This window comes from Ictidomys tridecemlineatus, chromosome 8, assembly GCF_052094955.1.
Source record: "Ictidomys tridecemlineatus isolate mIctTri1 chromosome 8, mIctTri1.hap1, whole genome shotgun sequence".
In the NCBI taxonomy this organism is placed as follows: domain Eukaryota; kingdom Metazoa; phylum Chordata; class Mammalia; order Rodentia; family Sciuridae; genus Ictidomys; species Ictidomys tridecemlineatus.
The window spans coordinates 97854275-97872134 of NC_135484.1; positions in this window are offsets into that span (position 1 = coordinate 97854275).

A 17860-nucleotide genomic window follows, 5' to 3' on the forward strand; every position below is an offset into this window, starting at 1 on the left:
AGTTAAGCATAGCCATCCTTAACTTCCATGACCCCAGGTATATATATATATATAAAATTCTTTCTGCAAAACTATGAAAAAGTTGTGATTTTAATTTTGCTTGTTTCCTCGTTCCCTTTAAAGTCTCTAACAATTCCTTAATATCAACTTTTTTTAAATTTTAAATAAGAAATGAATTATTCATAAAATAATTGTTTTTTTAGTTTAATTACTTGTAATACTGAAAATGCATTATAATGTGTAATTATATTTTTCCAACATGATTACTAAGTATAATGACAATGAATAATTCTTTATAAGATCACATGAAGAAAATTGTGCTGTTCATGCATAATGTTACACTTTGTTATTCCAAGGAGTTATTATGATTTGTTATTTTAAATAGATGGATCATTTCACAGGCAAGAAAAACAAGAATTTGCTGTTTATTGTGAATGTGATAGCAGTTTGAAAGTAAAAATATTTAAGAATATTAATATTATAATGTATCTTTAAACATGTTTGCTTATTAATGCTATAGCATAATTTACAACAAACAAAATTTGGTTTGCATGGAAGGTCATGATATAAAATTTTTTGATCATGGAAAATTTTCATGTGCAAATCAAAAAAATAATATAATAAATATCAAATTATATTGTCTAAAACCAAATTAATGTTAGTGATATGTACAGATTTTGAAGCAGCTATATCTCCTACTTTTGATTATTGGTGTTCTTTCACTAAGTGATTATTTTAGTGAATTCAAGTATACCAAATTATTCTTCATCTCGTGGTCTTATCTATAGGATTGTTAGCAGAGTAAGAAATATGAGACCTTCTAGTATTGGTGAAGTTTATAATTAAGAAGCAGCTAACATTGGGCTAGGGGGTGTGTCTTGGGGGTAAAGCAATTTCTTAGTTTATGGGAGGTGCTAGGTTTTGTCCCTAGAACTACTAAGGAAAAAAAAGTTACTATTCATTTCACCTAAAATTTAAAAAAAAGTCATGTCAAGGAAGAAACATAATATGTTCTTAAATTAATTCAACAATAGAAGTTTCATATATATGGCTCAACTATGTATTAAAAGTAAATCAACTTGAATTGTTACACCTGATTTTTTTATGTAATAAAAGTGCAAATTGAAATTTACAAACAAAAAAGAAGTAATAGTCTTATGAAACATTTTATTCACTTCATATTTATATAACAAACATAGTTGAAAGATTTCTATGTGGATATAGGTCAAATATATTTGCTGCATTCAGTTTCAAGTGATCCTGAGAAAGTTCATAATCTTGGCTTTATCCATTCATTTCTAGTATCATGTTCTCCCTAAAATAACTCTCTCCTTGCATAACTTAATTTTACTTCTCTTTCAATCATTACTTCATTTCCCATGTGATCCCCTGCCATATCTTTTCCTAAACAAACTTGTCTTGTATTCATATTGATAAAATAGCTTTTATAAGCAGGCAACATGCTTATTTTTTGTTGATTTAGTCATTTTAAATAGATTATAAATGCTTCTGAAGGAAAAGATCAAATAATTAAACCATAGTGGGTTTTTTTTGTTCTTTTAATTTGTTTTGATATTGTTACAATGACGATTTGACATGTTTTCATATTTTAGAGTTACAAGTGGTTTTCATAACTATAAATTCCAATAATTCCAAGTGTAAGTGCCATGAGTTTTACCAAAGTGGGCTCCCAAATTTGAGGAAAATTAATTATATATACTCATACTATAAGCCCTACTAGCTAAATCATCCCTCCAATTTACTTGTCCTGAATTAGGATTATATCATATTGATGTTACTTTAAAGCTAGTTATCTCATGACAATTGTAAATTACGATTATTAATTAGTTATATGCTATTAATTGTTATGGTTTTAATTTGGAATGGCTTCTAAAACCTCATATGTCAGAGGTGGGATCATTTGGAGTTGATTGGATCATGAAGGTGCTGGCTTCATCAGTGGATCCACCCATTGATGGCTGAAAGGATTATTGGGAGGCGGGACCTAGTTAGAGAAAGTAGGTCATAGGAGGATAACCTGAAGGGTTTATCATTTACCTGGTCTCTCTCCCCAACCCCATTTCCTGGCTGTCATGAGCTAATCAGCTTTTCTCTGCTACATCTTTTTACCATGATAGTCTGCATTACCTCAGCACCCCCGCACTCCCCAAAAAACCATGTACTTAAACCTCCGAAACTTTGAGTAAAAACTAATCTTTCTTCCTCCAAGTTGTTCTTGTAAGTTATTTCTTGTGTTAGATTTTCAGAAAAGAAAATCTAACACATTGATACATGAATTATTTTCAACAAATGTCATTTTGTAAACAACTTTTCAAAACAAAGTTTGTCAGGATATAAAAACAAAACAACACTGAATGTTTGTGAATCACTTAGATATTTAGACCAATAATGCTTGAGATGGGAAGACCCGTCAAAAGAACTCAAAGATAGGCATTTCTTTGGAGTTACATTGCAGCAAACAAACAAAAAACAAACAAACAAACAAAAAAACAGTATGTTTTACAGTGGACTCCATGAATGCTATAGGCCTGAAATAGTGAGAAAATCAGGGTGAGAAATTCATCAAGAAAGGGCAAAATGAGAAATAAATTATAAAAAAAGTTGAAGAATCACCACTTTCACCACTTTTATTCAACATAGTACTGGAAGTCCTATAAAGAGTAATAACGCAATAATGGTATCTAAATTGGAAAAGAGAAAATAAAATTGCTGCTGTAGACAAAATAATCTTATATTTATAAAACTCCAAATACTATCAAAAAAGATTAGAACCAATAAATTAATTTAGCAAAGTCACAAGACACAAAATCAAAATACAAAAATCAGTAGCCTTGTTATGTGCCAATAGCAAACTATCTGAAATAGAGATCAAGAATGTAATCCCATGTAAGTAACTAACAGAAAAATAAATGCCTGCAACAAATGTAACTGAAGAGATGAAAAATCTCTACTGAGAAACTGAAGGAAGAAATTAAACAAAACACACACAAAAACAAACAAACAAACAAACAAACAACTGGAAAGACATTTCCTATATATAGATTAGAAGAATCAATATTGTTAAATGTCCATAGTACTCAAAAGACAACACTATCAAAATACCAATGCATTCTTCATAGAACTAGAAAAAAAATTCTAAAATTCTTAAAGTCTGCAGAAAGTCCCAAGTAGCCAAAGTTATTTTAAGCAAAATTAACAAAGCAGGGAGTATTTCACTACTTGACTTTAAAACATACAAGAGGTGCTGAGGATGTGGCTCTTGGTTGTGTGTACCTTGCATGTATTAAACTCAAGGTTTGATCGCTAGCACCATAAAACAGAAAAATAAATTTGCTAAAAAGATTTAGTATTAATAAAAAAAGCATGATACTGGCATAAAAACAGACACATTGAAAAAGAAAAGAACCTAGAATTAAGCTCACACATCTCCAGCAAACCGATGTCTTACATAGGTGCTAAAAAATACACAGCAGAGAAAGAAAAAGTATTTCCCACAAATGGTGCAAGAGAAATTGTGTATCCACATATAGAGGAATTAAACTGGACCCATATCTCTCACCAGTTACAAAAACCAACTCACAATTGATGAGAATTCAATGTAAGTCCTGAAACTATAATGACCAGATGAAAACTTAGGGGAAATACTTGTGAACATTAGAATGGATGAAGTTGTTTTAGAGAACACACAAAAGCACAGAAAAAAATATAGACAAATGAAATTACATTAAACTAAAAATTTTCTAGACAGCAAAGAAAAAAAAATCAATAGAGAGAAAAAAACCCAAATAATGAGAAAATATTTGAAAAATGTAACTTGACAAGAGGCTAACATACAGAATATAAAAGAAACTCCAAAAATTCAGTACTACTATGATTAAATATTGTTAAGATGTCAGTTCTTCCCAAGTTAGTCTACAGATTCAAAATAATCCCAATCAAAATTACAAGTTATTTTTATATATAAACAAATAGATTTTGAAGTTTATCCAGAACAGAAGAAGACCCACACAATACTGAAGGAAAAGAAGAAAGTTAGAACAACACTAACCAATTTAAAGACTTTCTATAAAATAGCAGTAATCAGGACAGCATAGTATTAAAGAATAGACAATTAATGAAACAGAATAGAGTCCATAAATAGACCCTTGTGTATATGGACAGCTCATTTTTGACAATGGAACAAATTCAATAAGGAAGCAAAGATCATCTTTCCAATGAAGAATACTGTGACAAATGAACATTAACATGCAACAAAAATTAATTCAAACAAAAAAATTGTACCTTTCACAAAAATCAAATGAAAAGCAGATCAAACTAAGAACAGGTCTATAAAATTTTAATCTAGAAAATCTCTCCAAGATGATATAAGACTAGATCTAAATGACTTTGGGTTTTGACATGGCTTTTTAGGCATGAGCCATGAAAGAAAGAACTGATAAACTGAAATTCATTAAATTACATATATATATATGTGTGTGTGTGTGTGTGTGTGTGTGTGTGTGTGTGTGTGTAGTGTGGTAGGACAATAAAAGTTATAGAAATAAAAATAATAGATTAAACTTTCATTACAGATGAATGATTGTGACATGGAATCAAAAGAATCAGAGGTAAACTTAGAATTAATGAATGGAAATAGATTGAATACTCAATAATGTAAATATGTTAAATTCTTCTCAAGTTAAAATATATGGATGAATTAATTCCTATAAAAATAGTATTTTTTTTATTTTTGGGAAAAATAAGCTGTAATTCATATGGAAGGGCATAGGTTAAAAATACTTGAGATATTATTTGAATAAACTAAAATTTGGACATCGAATTCACTGGCAACTGAGAGATTTATTATAAGGTTATAATGATATATTATCATTATTTTATATATACTCAATATTTTATCAGCAAGGAGTAGACAAACAATACAATGAAACTCATTAGAGTGTCAAAATTAGATACACACATATATTGTCACTTGATTTATGACAAAACTTCCACTTCAGAGCTATGTGCAAAGGATTGTATTTTCAATGATTTTTTCTTAGTCAAGTGGAGATCTCATGGAGAAAGGATGAATTTAATGCCTATTTTTCACCACACACAAAACTCTGATTTTAAGTAGATAGAATAGTTAAATGTAAAAGGAAAATAAAACATTTTCCAGGAGAAAATTATGCTTATGAATTTTCATGGTCATAAATTTATGGAACCAAAATAAATTTAATAACTTTGATTTATGAACAGTAGAAAGTGAGCTAAATACAAATGACAAAAAAAAAAACCAAGACAAATTTTGGGAGAACATATTTTCTTTTTTTTTTCTCAACAACCATAGTCATTAGAAAAGTTGATTTTTATTGTTAACAAATACAGATGATACTTGTAGAGAGTTATTTTAACTATTTAACAGGGTCTTTACATGTACACATAAGAAAACAGGTTACTCATTGATTCTAGACCTCAAGTAAGTGACAAAGATGGGACCTGGACTCAGGGCTTCCTTTTTTTTTTAACTATTTTTTAAATTTAGTTTTGTATTCTGATTTGTTATATATGACAATGGAATGCATTACAATTCATATTAAATACATAGAGCTCAATTTTTCATATCTCTGGTTGTATACAAAGTATATTGACAACATTCATGTATTTATACATGTACTTTGGATAATAATGATCATCACATTCCACCACCAGTTCTAACTCCCTTCCCTCTTCCTTCCACTCCCACCTTTTTGTCCTATCTAGAGTTCATCTATTCCTCCCATGCTCCCCCTCCCTACCTCACTATGAAACAGCTTAATGCTGGTTGTTTTAATGAATCATAATAATTGCCATTATTTATCAGGTGGTTAGTATGTAGCCAATACTATTAAAATACTATAAGAAATAGATTTCTTTAAAAGTCATGTTTGTTGAGATATAATTACATATGGTACAATTTGTACTATTTAGTTTTATAGTTATATGAATTTTGATAACACAAATATAAAATGATGACATATAAATATGGGTATATATTACTACAGTGAAGATACAGAATATGTTACCTTGTTCTCCTTTACTTCTTTTTTTTAAACAAATAGAGAAATTAATTTTAATATGTTTTCATTTACCCCAATGGATACCAACATAATTTTCAAAGAAAATAATTGCTAGTAAGATATATCATGCTTATTTTCTTTGCCCTAGTAATTCTTTGGAATCTAATGTCTAACACATTGCACATCTCAATTCAGACTAGACACATTTTAAATACTCAGTAGCCTCATGTTACCAATGGCTGCCATATTGGCTTCTTTCTTCCTCTATCAACTTTTCGTGAGACCTATGCTGTTCCCTGCATGATATGTCCCCTTCTATGTGGTTTCTTATTGAGTCCCATCAGAAAGGGACACCAAAGGGATGAACTTAGAATATACAAGAGTAGAGCAAGGTGTTTTATTCCTCCCTAAAAGACTCTATTAGACTGTGAGTTGGTTTTTATGTCTGTGTACTAGTATTTTGAGTTTTATATATTGTATCTTTATTATCTGATTTTGATATTCAGGTAATGTTGACTTCATAGACTATGTTTAGAAAAATTTCTTACCCTTCTACCTTTTGGAATAAGCTCATCAGGATTGGTATTAGTTGTTCTTTAAATGTCTGGCAGAATTTGGTGTTTGGATCTTACTTGTCCAGTTTCTTATTCCATCTGGGTAAGGGGTATGTGTCTAGGAATTTCTTCTAGATTGTCAAATTTGTTGCCATGTAATTGTAGATAATATTTATCTTTTGTGTTTCTGTGGTATCAGTTGTAATGTTTCCCTTTTGTTTTAAATTTCATTTATTTACACTTCACTAAGTGCATATTTTGTTTATCTTTTAACAGGTTCTTTTTTCACAGCTCACTCTTTTCTTTCTTTCTTTCTTTCTTTCTTCCTTTCTTTCTTTCTTTCTTTCTTTCTTTCTTTCTTTCTTTCTTTCTTTCTTTCTTTCTTCTTCTCTTTTTGTCTCCTTTCCATTTATTTCTGCTCTGATCTTTATATCTTTCCTTCTACTAATTTTGAGTTTAATTTGTTCTTTCTTTCCCTAGTCTCTTGGAATGCAGAGATAGGTCATTTTTTCGAGATCATTAGATCAATTTTTTTTAATAATAGGGTCATTAATTGCTACAAACTTGCCTCTTATTAATGCTTTTGCTGTGTACCATAAGTTTGGTATTTGGTATCTACATTTACTTTTATTTAAAAAAATGTTAAATTTCCTTCCTAATTCAGTTCCTTAATTCTGGTAATTTTTAAAATTCTTACTTATTGATGATTCTTTCTTTGAGTTTGAAGAACTTTTTTAGTATTTCTTTTTTTTCTATTTTTGTTTATTTATTTTTAGAGGAATTTCTTGTTTTCTTTAGCAATTCTCATAGAAGAAACGCTAAGCAATTCTCATGAATTCTTCCAGATTTTATATAAGAAAATATCCTTTTTTCCTTTCCTAAAGGTTACCTTTTCTGGGTAAGGTATTCTTGATTCACTTTTTTTTTCCTTCAATACTCTAAAAATCTCATGCCACTTTCTTCAGGCCTACATGGATGTCTTGTGTCAGGTGAACTGAGACACCTCGTTTTCTTTTCTCCTTCAACCTTCAGAATCTTTTCTTTGTCTGTCACCTGTGAGTTTGCACAGACTTGTTTAATTTCGCTGGTGATTGCTGATCTTCCAGTACCTGGATATTTTTATTTTTTCTCTAGGTTTGGAAAGTTTTCTGTTGATATTTTTTTGAATAAGTTTTTGTTATCCTTTGGCATTCTCAAGTTCTCAAGTCCAAATAATCTGGATGTTTGCTATTTTAACACTGCTTTAATATTGTTGCAAGTTTTTTTCCTTCCTCTTTATTTTCTTTTTTCTTCTCCAGATGTGTATTTTCAAATAGCCACCTTTAAACTCTTTCTTTTGTTTTATAAATCCTGCTATTGATATCTTCTTCTATAGTATTTTTAATTTCACTGATTACATGTTAGCTCAAAAATTCTGATTATCTAAAACTTGGTTTCATCTCTTTGTTGTTAAGTTTCTGTGTTTGAGTTTTGCTTTAAACTTATTGAATTTTCTTAAAATGCTTGTCTGAAGTTCTCTCTTTGAGGATTTTTCTATATTGATCATTGCCTGGTCAGTTTCTGCTAGCCTATTTTGAATGCTATGTGAGATCATGGTTTCCTGAAAGTTCTTGATGGTTGTTGGCATCAGCTGTCATATAGACAGGATCAGGAATTTATTCCAGTCTTTCTAATCTTACCTTGTTTGTGCCTATCTTTCAAAAAATTCAAAGCATGTTGCTCATTTTCTTGAATCTATACTCACTTTCCTTATTTCTCTACCGGAGCATACCCAGGTCTGGATTTACCAGGATACTGCATCGCTGTGCTATCAATATTTCAGTTCTAGAGTGCAATCAAATTGCAGATTCATCCCACATAATCTGTTGGTATATTTATTCAGAAAGAAACAGAAGTATTCTCAGAGCTGTCTTCACTAGCTTCTCTTTTGGGTCAGGGTAGTCCAGGATGCTTTATCCACAGTTGGTTCTTTGTGGTCAGGACTGCAGAGTCACCAAAGCCAGACACTTATCTTAAACCTGTAGTCATGTATACAGTTTTGATGAAGGCAGACCATTGGACACCAAGTCTTATACTAAAAGCTGAGTCATGGCTGCATCTCAAAGCTTCAAAGATCTGCATAGTCTCAGGCACACTATGAAATCCATGATGCAGGCCCAAATACAATTTTTTTTTTCCCACTGGGTTTTAGTTATGCATCTGGAGCTAGGGCAGTTCTAGAACTCCATTTGTGAGCATTGGCCTAAGGATATCTGTGTTTCCTGAGGTTGGGGGATGGGTAATAGAGAAAGTCTTTTGGTCATAAAGGTTGGTGCTAAAGTTGGATTTTCCTGAGTCTTATTGTCACAGAGGCCTGCAAAGACTTAGGAGTACGATGGGTATTCCCTGGAGCCACTGCAATGTTGGTACTGATGTGGTCAAATTGGGACTCTTCCTGAGGTGTACAGTTCTCTTCCTGGTGCTGGACTTGGTCTAGAGGTTTCTTCTATGTGCTTTAACCTCTGTACAGGGCCTTCAATTTCTACAGGGTGATTGGTCTCACTGTGGTAAGTCTAGCACGGGGCTCTGAGACAAAATCCTGTGCTAGTTTTTGTGACTTGCTCCCCAGAAATTTGAGTCTTATTCCCTGTTCTGCTCCCTGAAGTTGAAGGAGAGCTGGCAGAGGAAATATCTCTGCCACAGGGCCTAACGCATTTCTATGGCTTAGTACACAGGTACTGATTAGTGGTTGGGGTCATGGGGCTTTGCTCAGCACTGGATTTCTCTATCATGGGTCTGGTACTGGTTTTCAAGTTAAAGCATGATATTAATTCTCTCTCCCTCCATCAAGTGGAAGGTAACTCCTGCTAGATAGCTTGGAGTTGGGGAAAAGTGACATAGGCAACAATTTTGTTCCTGCCTTCTTCAATACATCCTGTCATTTTCTTATACAAGAAAAAGACACTATGTTCTCTCATCTGATTTCCTCAGTTTTGTACTGTTGGTTCGATATTTGAATACCAGTTTAAATTCAATGTATCTATGGGGAGAGATTCCTGGAGGAGCTTACTCAGCTTCCATCTTGTTTTGCTCCCTTTTATGACTTTTTTGATGCTGAAGTTACCGCATGTGGATTGCAACTTTTGTAGACCAAAATGTTCACATAGGAATTATATTTGTTTCAATTTAGGTTGGGTTTTTCTAAGATGTTCAACTTGTTTTTGTTTTTCTTTGTTAATTTCTAATTTAGTGAATTTGGTAAGAGAGTATAGTAACAAAATATATGATTTAAAGATATTATTGAATCATATGCAAGTATATTAAAATAATAAATATTGAATTAATATACATTCTTTCTTTGGAAAAGACTCAGTATTGTGTGTGTGTGTGGGTGTGTGTGGGGGTATATCTATCATTATTCAAGTACTCTATAGCAGTGGGTTTTAAAACATTGATGTACTCTACGTATTTCTAGCAGCAGACAGTTTTAGTTTTGGCCAGCCAAGTGTTTAAATATTAAAATTTGAGTGTCTCTAAAGCAAAGTGTTGATTATGCATTCTAGCTATTGTCTATACCTCCCTGTTGTGTTATTACTACACAAATCCACAAAATTGTATGCCAACATCCTAAAGGCATTGAGTTCTCTTCCCCACTCCATATCTTTAATGGGATTTCCACGTCTTGGGGGTATTTTTGTTGTCTTGTTAGATAGTTCTTTCATTATTCTTTCAGACACTAAAACAATAATTCTCTTTTTCTATTCCTGTACAATGTTCTATATTTCAAATATAATGTTTCTTTGGTTCCAGAAAGCTCATTTTCTGCTCTAATTGTACTCTTTCAGAGACTGCATTGTTTTTGGTTCAAATTTTTTTCTTTTATATTTATTTGGCTTTAATATGAACCACCTGTTCTTATTCAATGGAATCTCATTCCTTGTTTGTAGTGAGATTTTTTCAAGATGGATCATTGTTTCTCTTTGCCTTCTTATGAGTTTGTGTCACCTCTTCATCCTTCTTGGCTAGGATGCTGGGGTTATTAGGCATTAGCAAAATGTGAGAAAAGGGAAAAATACTACAGTGTTTTCCTATGAGATAACATATAAAGTCAACTGACAAAATTGGGATCCTTTCCACTAAAGCATGTGAAAAAGCCTGATTAGTGTTTTAGATATCTCCAAATGCTCTGGGGAAAGAGATCTTCTTAGTCTCTTGCTCATGTATCTACTTTATCTACTCATGATATTCTATTATACTTTCTCATCTCTCAACTTCTTCAAGATAGGCTCCATTATTATAGCTTCCTTGAAACCTCCTTTTTTTTTTTTTTTGCTAATTGCTTCTTCTTTGGTATCTGAAAGCATTTTCATAGAGCATATTTCACATCAGAGTTATTTTAATGCATTTGTCTCTGACAAAAACATATGTCTAGAAGAGCTAGAGTTCATCTTTCATCATTTATATAGCAAATATTAAACAAATGCTTTATTTAATGAATGATTGCAATGAACTGGATATTTGTGTCCCCAAAATTAGTCTATTAAAATCCTAACCCTCAATAGGATGGTAATAGGAAGAAGAGCCTTTGGGAGATAGCTATAACATGAAGGTGGAAACTTCCTGAATGGGATTAGTGTCTTTATAAAGGAGACTCTGGGGAAACCCGTAGCCCTCTTTTTGCCAAATGAGGTTATAAAAAGAACATGGAAGTTTCCAACAAGGAAGAGGACCTCTCAACACCTGACCATACTTATACCCTAATCCCAGACTATTAGCTTCCAGAACAGTGAGAAATAAATTTATGTTGTTTACAAACACTCTAGCCTTTGGTAATTTGTTATGAAAGTATGAACTGAGTAACACAATGATGAATCTATTTATCTGGACTTTTTTGATCACAAGGACAAAAAAAACAAATTAACTTAATTAAAAAGTGAATTACTTGACTGGTATAATCAAACCATGGAAAGAAACCTTTCCTTTTTGCTTGCCTCTCTGTGATTATTTTCTCAAGTTAGTTGTTTCTAAGTGGTTGAATTTTACCACAAAACATCTATAGAATCATAATTTCATGTCAGAATTAAAATAGAAATGGAAAACTCCAAGTAACTTAGTTTTTATATGTACACAAGCCAAAGTCAGAGGACAAAGGATTGTGGTAGACATCTCCAACAAAATTGCATATAGAGAAAATAGTGAAAGGAATTAATTCTCTGCTGTGAGAATTATACAGGTACTCTACCCATTGTGCTTAATTTTATGAATATTAAAATCTAGTAATCAAACAAAAGAGTAAGTATAATCCTTTCTACAAACATTGGCTTTATATGTGCTTGATTTATATATATATGTGTGTATATATATATGTATATATATACATATATATATATGGAATAAAAATATATATTTCTTTTCTCTCTCTCTCTGTATAGCATAACTAACTCTGGAGGTAGAGAACCAATAGAATTATCAGTGTTACTATTATTTCATTTATATAACAAGAAATATGGATATTTCATGAGAACAAACTTTTCTTCATCTTTTCTTAAAAGAACATTGTTAGAGACATTAAAAATAAGTATATGTAAAGACATAACTCATTTAAGGACCTAACATAACTTTACAAATGTGTTCATTTCTGAGATTTCAATTAAATAACAGCAAAAATCAAGATTCCTGATTGAATGTATATGCATTATTGATTACACCTGCATCTATATTTAATCACATATTCTAAGGGAATCACACAGCAGTTCAAATCCTGATTGGACTATAATTTAATGCTTCTCCATACAACATTAAATGTAACTTTGATTTTAAAATGTTGTACAAATTATATATTTGAGATTTCTAAGTGTTCAAAGATAGCTAAATGATACTTTCCCTAGTAAAAAGATTAGAAAAAAGAATACAAAAATTAACTTTTTTTGTACTTTGGAATGCAAGTCCTTTTTTTTGGACAGATAATTACATCCTAAATTTTCTTGTTCAAACAAAATTTACCTAGTATTGATTGAACATGCAGAGACTAAAGAAATAGGCATCTCAGTTGCATTGAGTGTCTATGGAACAAAATTGTATTTGCCTTCATAAAGCAGAAAAACAACTCTAATGGCTTAGCTTTGGTGTGTGTATATGCGTGCATGTTTTCCAAGCAACAAGAATCAAAATGATAGATCAGAGTTTGCTCTGATGTAAAATAAGAGACCTAGACCCAGAGTCTTTCTTCTACTTTTTACCTGTGGCTTTCATACTCATGATTTCAATTTACTTGCATCACTTTAGGAAAGAAGGTAGTAATGAGTGATTGACGCCTTTCTCAAGAAAGTAAAACTCTTATAAATTCTCCACAACTGTGTGCTTATCTCATTGGCTGAAATTATGTAACATATCCAGCTGTAGCTGTAATGATGATTTAAATTTTAACAAAATTCTTTTCAAAGGAACTTTTTAATGAACTAAGCTAACTGATTACATAATTAGTTATTTTAACATTAGCATTTTAATTTTTCTTCTTATCAAAGTTCAAAACAAGGCTTCCTGATCAACTCATGTTGTATCACTCTGAAACAATCTGACTTCTTTCTCACATTGTGTTCTTACTTTTACTTGTTCATCCTTTCTTATATTTCTGTGATTATTTTAAACATACTTATTGAGCCTATATTTTCTGGAGCTCAGTTTCTCCTGTTTGTAACATCCTATTGAATCTATTGTAATATATGAGAGATCATCACACTTTTAATGGTAATCCCACATACTCCATTCTGTGTGCGGGGGGAATGGCACAAGGCTGCTCTTCTTGCAGTTCTGCAAGGCAGTGTCCATACAATTCATCACTTCTAGACATTTTTCATATTTATTTTTTTTTACTTAGGGACTCTCACAATTCATTATCATTATAAAATTGAATATCAAGTCCATAGACTATATAAACATGAGGGTGCAAATTCTTGTGAGCTATATACTTTTTCCAATGAAAATCTCAGTCAGCAATTTCTGGTCTCTCAACTGTAGGTTACACCCAGATCTTACACAGATTTCCAAGAATTCAGGAGTGAACACCGTTCTTATTCTTCTGGGTCTATTGTACAGATAAGAACTCTCTCCAGTGTATTTGTGTTGTTTATTATTACTCCCTCCTTCCTCCTTTGGAGTATAAACTCCAAAGGAGGGAGTAATAATAAAAAAAATTTTCACTGGAAAAAAAGTATAGCTCACAAGAATTTGCACCCTCATGTTTATATAGTCTACGGACTTGATATTCAATTTTACAATGTTAATGAATTGTGAGAGCCCCTAAGACAGAGATCTTGTCAGAATTACTCATCATTTAGTGATAGGCCAATATTTGGCCATTGCAAATTAATGAATAGGAGGATAAACATTGAGGCCATGGATTTGAGTACTCCCTGGCCCACTTTGTTTATGTCTTAGATGTAAGTTTACTTCATTGTGAGAAATGCAGCCTTAGTAAGCAATGTGAGTGTGGACATCCAGACACTAGGGTACACTCGAAAGGAAGATACTCTTGCACAAAAAGGAAAAATTGCTGTTTCCTTGTGAATAATAACTGGAAATGGTACTTTCTTTAAAAGAGTGGATATTTAGGTGAATATGAAGAAAGAGAACACATGGCTCTGGTGGACTGATGTTTGCAAATTGCTCTCTTGCTCCCATTCAGTTTTTTTTTTTTGAGTCTCATTCATCTTTAAGAATATCATGTTCTAGAACTCTTTTCTTCCTTCACAAACAACATCTTAGCTGCACATTTTTCAATGATCCTTTTTTTCTTGTGTCAGGTCATTCTGTCAGTTTTGTTCTTAGCTACAGTCTCATTATCCATTCAAGCTTTTACATGTAATTTTTCCTTGGAAATATTTCAGCATTTATTTCTTAAGAGAATAATTGTCATAATACAGATTTTAAATGCAACGGTTGTATTTACTTGTATAGTTATTTTTATATTGGGTATCATTTTTATTTTAAAATATTTTTTCTTTGATTTAGCTTTATTGGGTTAAAAGTAAAAACAAATTAATATAAAATATATTAAAACTTAAAGAATACTGACACAATGAACACTTAGGTGTAAACCCTACATCAACTCTGAAGTCCCATTGATGTTGTTTCTTTTTCTCATCCCATTCTATTCTTTCTCAGAAGGAACCAGCACAAAAATTTGTATTTATTTCTTCCTTTTTTTGTAAATTTTTTCCTTATATATAGTTCTATTTATTCCTGATTATTTACTTGCATAATGTATAATATTTATATTGTATTATACATGTTGAAGTAAATATCTGTGTGTTTAAATGTATTTAACTTAAATGTATTTATTGTTTAGTTTGTCTATAATGTGTTTATTTGTTCTGCATTATACTCTTCATCTATGTTAATACATGTGATTATAATTCATTCATTTTCAGTGGATTAAACTATTCCATTGTCTCAGTTTTTATATAGATTCCTGAGCATATTGTCTGTTTCCTATATTTTTGACTTTTACAAATAGTATTTTGGTGAACCTGGAGCTACTAGACATTTTGCTTCAAATTCTACCTGCTTACTGCATTCTCCTTAGAGGACAGCCAAAGCAAAATCGAGTCTGATATGGTACTCCATGCTCTCCTCCAGTTATGCACACAGCAAATGTCTTCAGATGCTCTATAACCTATCACAAAATATTCTGTCACTTGGACATGCACTTTAAAATCTGGCTATAGACTGAGTCATTACCTATCAGAGATAAGGAGTCGAAGGAGTAGCTTAAATTTGGGGATCCAGATGGCCAGAGAGCACAGCCCACAGTTTAGGTGCAACTGGCTAAGAGTAGGGGGTTACGGGGACTCCAAGAGTCCCCATCTTCAAATATATTAGATAATTCTATTTACTTATGACTTATTAATAATAATAAGATTGTTACAATTGGACTTATATAAGTCAAGGTTTTTGCATTACTTCAAAATAGATATTTAAAATGCCAATTAAATTCAAAATATGCTCAAACTTTATCAAGAATTTTCAAATTTATCATTGGATGAAAAGGAATATCTTTTCTGTCTCTAAATTTAGCTTCAACTGCTATGCATGTATACTAATATTAAAAAATAATTTTAAACTATAGTTATTTGAGTGAACAAAATTCCTTATTGAGGCTGATTTTTAAGAATGAGAAGAATTTATTATGTAAGAATATGATAAAGAATTATATATAGCAATTGCAAGAATAGGTCAGAATAATTTACAATCATAAAAACATTCCAACAAATATTTTGAAATATATTATTACAAAGTTTCACATAAATTTAGTATTGAACTTATTCCAAAGAATTTTAAATTACTGTTAAGATATTAAGTATGCAGCACATAGAGAATCTAGTGAGCTTTTTAAAATCTAAGCTTTATTATGGAATCTCTCATGAGCCTGAAATTTACACCAATGAACACCATTTTTATGCTTTCATTGTTTTCAAGTGTCATACATGGAGAAATGCTTTTCTAGAATATCTATTTAAATAGAAGTTTGCATTAAAATAGAATGAGCATATTTTTTTTCCTAGAGAATAACGAGTCATTTTCCTATTTACATGCCAAGTGCAAAGAGCAATTCCAAGTTGTTCCAAAACTTTACCAGCATTTAACATTGTCTCATTCTTAATTCTGGCCATCTTTGAAATGTGTAGTTCTCTAGTTACCAATGAGATTAAAGTCATCTCATATGTTTAGCTGGCTCTTCTAAAAGTCCATCCCAATATTTTGCCCATTTTGTTTTCAGTGCTGGGAATCTGGTCCAGGGCCCTGCATAAAGTAAGCAAGCACTCTACCATTGAGCTACATTTCCAGCCTGTTGTTCTCTTTTGAAGCCTATCTTTTTCTTTTTAATATTTTTTTTTGTGTGTTCATCCCATATAACTATCCTCTGTAAATAATTTGTACTGCTACCTGGTACAAATACCAATAGATTGGCCGGGATATACTCTTTTCCTGGTGTCTTCATTTGCATTTTATCAGTTATATAAGATTCCGATGGTTTATATTTTTTATCTTATTTAAAGTATTATGTTCTGCACCAAGACTATTATCCTCATATGCCTGTTGAATTTTTTATGGTTTTGCCTTTTACGTTAATTTCTAATCAATCATGAATTTATTTGGGGATAAATAAGTGGATATCAATTTATTTTATAGAAATATTTCCATTATTGATCTGCAGTATATTTCTGTTATAAGTGAAGTTTCTAAGTATTTGGGGATTTTTTAAATCTCTTCAGTCTGCTTTTATTTATATTATTTTTAATCATAGCACATATACTCTACAGGTTTAGTTGCAATGATTTTAAAATAATTCTAAGAAAGTTAGAATTTTGAGTACAATTACATTGAGTCTAGGAGGAAATTTTAAATTTTGCAGAATTGTTTTTGAATATGTGAACTTGTTAGCTTTCTTTATTATGCGTTACTTAATGTATTTAAATGATGTATATTTTTCATAAAGTTCTTGAAATTTTATTTAGATTTGCTCCTTGATATTTTTTATCTTTACAGTAATTTAAATTATATATTTTCATAATTATATTTTCTACCTTTTTGTTGGGGTGAAATTCAGTTGATTTTTTTTCAGTGATAATGTAGCCATTAAACTTGTTATACTCTCCACTAAGTGATGAAATTTTATATGTAGAGTTTTCATGATATATTATGTAGACAGCTATAACTTCCAAATACTAAACATTGTGATTATTTTTTCTTTCCAAATTATTATTATTTTTTTATTTCAGTTATTGCTCTTCTAGTGTTGGATACACCTTTCCCCCCACTCCCACAGGGCACCTTGAATAATACAAGGAATTAGGCTTCTTATATGAAGTGATTCCTGCTTTATGTTCATATTTTCTATTTGACTACCTATCAGGGAATTCTGGATGTTCATTGTCTTATCTCCCTCAAGCATATTAAACCCTGGGTTCAATGAATCTCCAAGTAAACATCAATGTCAACACTCAGCTTTGGGCTTGGGTTGTAGTTCAGTGGCAGAGCACTTGCCCAGCATGTGTGAGGCACTGGGTTCAATCCTCAGCACCACATTAAAAAAATAAATAAATAAATGAAATGAAAGGCATGCTGTCCATCTAAACTATGAAATTTTTTTTTAAATCAGCTTTATCATCCTGGTATCTGTTTTAATTCAGTTATAGGCCTTTGAGTATTTCTTATTACATTCATACCCAATTAATACATATGAGATAATTTCAAATATTGTGCATT